Source organism: Nicotiana tabacum, chromosome 15, assembly GCF_000715075.1.
Source record: "Nicotiana tabacum cultivar K326 chromosome 15, ASM71507v2, whole genome shotgun sequence".
NCBI lineage: Eukaryota > Viridiplantae > Streptophyta > Magnoliopsida > Solanales > Solanaceae > Nicotiana > Nicotiana tabacum.
Window position 1 is genome coordinate 62,301,579 of NC_134094.1, and position 5,736 is coordinate 62,307,314.

The 5,736-nt window shown below is 39.8% G+C and overlaps 1 non-coding gene across 1 annotated transcript; it reads left to right on the plus strand.

The window, feature by feature from the left end:
* The first annotated feature begins 5,166 nt into the window (after positions 1-5,166).
* Positions 5,167-5,273, plus strand: LOC142170022 (small nucleolar RNA R71). Its single transcript, XR_012699641.1, has one exon. It is a non-coding gene; the product is annotated as a small nucleolar RNA R71 (small nucleolar RNA).
* Positions 5,274-5,736: the final 463 nt, after the last annotated feature.

A 5,736-nucleotide genomic window follows, 5' to 3' on the forward strand; every position in this document is an offset into this window, starting at 1 on the left:
AATTAGGAACTCAAGATAGAAAGAATTCACTCGTTCTCAGAAATAACATTCATATGCCACAAAAGATGCACCATAGGCTTGCCCGTAGTGTACTACTCTACTAATCGAGCTCATTCAGTCTAGGATCAAGTAGGACTTTAATTGGTTGTAATGTAGGCTGCGGGTCGGGTAGGATACATTTGGATATAAGAGTGACTACACCTCCCTAAGCACTTTAATACATACACTTTAACATTTAAAACCCCACACTTATGTCAAACCATAACTCCATATTCACATCAATGTATATTAACTCCTTACTTCTTTAAGCACAATTACATCAAGAGTCACCACTATCAAGGAATATTTTTCACAACAATATAACTATTTTTTTTCTTTATTTTTCAATTCAAGTGGCTCTTACTTTTTCAAAATAGTGCACCTTTCTCCTTATTTCATTACTTTAACTTTTACAAAGTTCATTACAATTCAAGTGCTCATGAGAGATAAAAAAGTTCAAATAAATGGTTAATTCAAACAAATGGGTAAGGCTCGTAATGTGGTTGCCAAATAAATAGGATTACTTTCTCAAAGGGTTAACTATTATACATAACAATCAGGCGGGTAAAACATATAACTGGTTCAACAAAGAAATGACTATATCACTTCCAAGACTGAACAAAACTACTATTTTGCTTTGCAAACACACGGGGCAAGTTCTAGACATCAAATGCAATGCACAGAATAACACACAAACCTCACACACACATGGCACATAACTCACTCAATATTGGACTCATCAAGACACTCTAGTCAAAGTAGTTAAGCAAAGTTAAGATCATACAATTTAAGATACTTATACAAGAGTCAAAAACTGAGCATAAGCGTCACAACCAAAGTACTCACTATTCTCAAGGCTTAACAAAGTCAAGAGATATTGCTTCAATTAAATTCATAGCACAATGGTTCCTACTCCTAAAAAAATAAAACTAACTATACCTGATTCTAACAAAATCCTTAGAAAAGAACTGTGGCACAAAGAAAAACCAAGAGGAAATTATTACACTACCTAACAAAAGAAAATCTTTTTGTCTTTTTCCTTTCGACTTAAATCCCTCAAGAAACCCGTCGAATGAGATCCATCGTCGGGAAAAGTCCAACTTTTCTACTTTTTTGCTATTTTTTTTATTTCTTAGGAGCTACTAAAATACTACACAACTACGAAAACAAAAATAAGAAGTTAACATTTATCTAACATACTACTACTAATTATCTAGAGAAATTCTCCCACCCCATACTTAAACAAAACAATAACAAGGGTGGACAAGAAACTCCCTAAAAGGCCAAAGGCCGAAGCAATAGCGGCTTACGGGGTACTCAGACTTCCCCCAGGCATGGTCCTTTGTGCGGGTACCCCACACTTAGTTCTCACCATCTTGCTCGCTTTTGCACTCATCCAATGGCTTCGCTTCCTATGCTTCGAATCCTACAAAATAAAAATAGACACTAGAAAAATAATATAATAAAAATAAAAATAAAAGAAAGAACTAAAGCTGGGTTGCCTCCTAACAAGCACCTGATTTAACGTCGTGGCACGACACAGAATCTCGTTTAATCATTGGTAAGTAACACCTTCGACTTCTGACGATCAAAGTCACCTCCATAATAGTGCTTTACTCTTTGTCCATTTACTAAGAATGTTTTCTCACCACCTAAGACACGCAACTCAATTGCACCATGTGGAGTGACTCTCACTACCTCAAACGAGCCCGACCATCTTGATTTGAGCTTCCCCGGAAAGAGTCTCAACCTCGAATTGAACAAGAGAATAAATTGGCCCAGTTCGAACTCGCGATGGTGGATATGCTTATCATGCCAGCGCTTGGTCTTTTCTTTATATAACTTGGAATTCTCATACGTGTGCAAGCAAAACTCATCAAGCTCGTTAAATTGCATCAACTGCTTTCTACCCGCTAATTCTGCATCAAAGTTCAGCTTCTTTATCGCCCAATAGGCCTTGTGCTCAAGTTCCACCAGTAAATGGCATGCATTGCCATAAACCAGCTTGTAAGTGGAGGTTCCGATTGGAGTTTTGTAGTCGGTCCGGTATGCCCATAGAGCATCATAAAGCTTTGCAGCCCAATCTTTCCTACTTGCACAAACCGTCGTCTCCAGAATCTGCTTTATCTCTCTATTTGAGACTTCAATTTTCCCACTAGTCTGACGATGGTAAGCGGTTGCAACCTTATGTTTGAACCCGTATTTCGCTATGACATTGTCCAATAGCTTGTTACAGAAATGGGTGCCCCCATAACTTATCATCACTCTCGGAGTGCCGAACCTTGTAAATATATGCTTTTTCACAAAGTTGACCACAACCTTGGCATCATTGATAGGAAGAGCGATGGCCTCCACCCACTTTGACACATAGTCAACGGCCACCAAAATGTACTTACACCCATTGGAAGAGGGAAACAGACCCATAAAATCATGTCCCCACACATCAAAAATTTCAACCTCCATAATATCGTGCAATGGCATCTCATGCCTTTTCATAATTGTTCCTGTTCTCTGGCACCGATCATACCTCCTCATGAACTCATGGGTGTCTTTAAACACCCTAGGCCAATAGAAACCCGATTGCAACACCTTAGCTGCCATTTTGTCACCCGCATGATGACCACCATAAGGCGACGTATGACAGCCATGTAAGAAAGCATTTATTTCAGATTCGGGCACACATCTTCTCATTAACTGATCCGTACAAGATTTGAACAGAAACAGCTCATCCCACACATATGATCTCACATCTCGCAATAACTTCTTTTTAGCATAAGGTTCAAGATTAGGCGGCATTTCTCCACTTGCCGGATAGTTTACAAAATCTGCATACCATGGCACCTCCCCAGCAGTAACGACCAACAATTGCTCATCTGAGAAGGTTTCCTTGATGAGATCTCCCTTAGCTACATGATTCTGAGTTTCTAACATGGATAAGTGATCAACCACTTGATTCTCTATTCCTTTAAAGACTCGGATATCCAAGTCAAATTCCAGCAAGAGTAAAACCCAACGGATTAGCCTTTTTTTAGCCTCTTTCTTTTCAAATAAATACCTGATGGCTGCATGGTCTATGTAGATGATGACTTTAGTGCCAACCAAATAGGCCCAAAATTTATCAAACGCCTACACTACAACAAGCAACTCCTTTTCTGTCACAGTATAATTTATTTGAGCAGGAGTGAGAGTCTTCCTTGCATAGTAAATGAAGTGAAATATTTTGCTCCAGAGTCTTGCTTGCGTAGTAAATGAAGTGAAATATTTTGCTCCTTCTCTGGCCCAATACAGCCCCAATTGCACCATCACTAGCATCACACATCAGCTCAAATAACTCGTTCCAGCTAGGAGCCACTATGATTGGCACACTCACTAACTTCTTTTTCAGCTCCTCTAATGATTTCAGACAAACATCGTTAAACTTAAATGGCACATCCTTCTCTAAAAACCTACAAAAGGAGAGGAAATATTTGAGAAATCCTTTATAAATCGACGATAAAAACCTGCATGTCCCAGAAAACTCCTAACTCCTTTCACTGAAATCGGCGGTGGCAACTTTTCAAGTGCTTCCACCTTAGTTTTGTCAACTTCCAGTCCATCTTTGGATACCTTGTGTTCCAGCACTATACCTTCACGTACCATAAAATGGCACTTTTCCCAATTCAGTACTAGATTAGTCTCCTCACACCTAGAAAATACTTTAGCAAGATTGGTCAAGCATTGATCAAAAGAAGAACCAAACACAGAAAAATCATCCATAAAGACCTCCACAAACCGCTTCACCATATCGGTGAAAATAGCCATCATACACCTTTGAAAAGTCGCAGGTGCATTACACAACCCGAATGACATTCACTTAAATGCATAAGTGTCATAAGGGCATGTAAAAGTGGTCTTTTCTTGATCTTCCGGGGCAATAGAAATCTGATTATACCCCTAATAGCCGTCAAGGAAACAATAGTATTCCTGTCCGGCTAACCTATCAAGCATTTGATCAATGAAGGGAAGAGGGAAGTGATCTTTTATGTTGAATCCTGGAAGTGCACTCCTTAGTAAGTGTGAAGGTCTCAAACTCAGTTAGTCTCCTTTTATTTGCCACTATATCCTTAATATATTTTGTATATTTTGGGACCTCACGGAGCATGTCCACCAAAGGGATGTTCAAGTGTATCTTTATCAACATATCTAGAAATTTGTGAAACAGGTGGTCATCATTTTTCTTTATCAATCTTTGAGGAAAATAGGGTGGCACCCTCTCTGATATTTGCTCAGACTCTGTTTTGTTTCTCTCATCTACCTCTACAGGTTTTGGCCCTCTTTCTTATTCGAGCCTAGATTGCTCCTTTTTATTCTTAGGCACTTCTACCAACTCTCTCCCATTTCTCAACGTCACTGCATTGACTTGAGCATTTTTCTCTGTATCACTTGGGAGAGATCCAGCAGGTCTAATATTCTGATTGTTAGCCATTTGCCCAAACTTCCTCTCTAGATTTCTGAACTCTATGCACAATTATTGATTCTCAACCATAACTTTCTGATTGTCTAGCAAGAGCTTTTTCATCATGTCAGTCAAACTCTCTTCTGCTTGCTGTGGGGGTTTAGGTGGCTGATTATAATTAGCTTGAGGACTGATATTCTGATTGCCACCCCAAGAGAAGTTAGGATCATTACTCCAGTTCGGATTGTATGTGTTACCTTATTGAGCATTTTGATTCATCGGTCCTCTAGCTTGTTGCCCCACATAGTATATGGATTCAGGATTCACGGGGCATATGTCACCTGTGTGACCTTCACCATATAACTCGCAGCAAGAAGACACCTGTTGCATATACTGCATCTGTTGTGCTTGGTGCATTGTCATTTTATTCTTCTGGTTTGCTAATGTCACTATATCTGCCCTCATCGCTGAGAAATCATCAAGCTCGATCACACCTACTTCCTTTTGTTTAAGTGTTCTTCGTGGTTCCCCATCTCCTTGCCAATTATTATCATTAGCAGTGAAATTGTTTAGCAGGATCTGGATCTCACTATACGGTCATGCCATGCAACTACCCCCACATACTATGTCAAGATTCATCTTTGATGCCTCGTCCAAGCCATCAACGAAAGTGACCCAGTACCTCATTAGTCTGACAATGATGTGGGCAGACTCTGAGTAGCTTCTTGTATCTTTCCCAAGCTTGTCTAAGAGTCTCGCCATCTTGTTGTTGAAATCCAAGAATCTGGCTCCTCAGCAACTTTGTCTTCTTAGTAGGAAAACACTTGATTAAGTATTTCCTTGATAGATCATCCCAATTGTGGATTGAGTTCGCGGGCTCCTTCTGCAACCATTCCTTAGCTTCCCCCAACAGTGAAAAGGGAAACAGGGTGATCCTGACATAGTCCTTGGAAACGTTCGGATAATTGTAAGTGTCCGTAATTTCTAGGAACTTCTAAATGAGATAGACCCACATATTGCCCTGTGGACTGAATCAGCTGTACCATGTACTGTTTCAGTTCAAAGTGACCCGTGATATCAGGCTTCACAATAGTCTGAGTCATATTAGCCAGATTGGGCCTTGCAACTTCTATCACCAGATGCTCTTCATTACCTGCCATCTCTATTAGATGTGGTTTAACAACAATGTCCAACTCTCTTTCAATTCTAGTTCTCGCTTCGACTTCCCTCCTCTCTCTGTCAAGTGTTTGTTCGATTTCAGG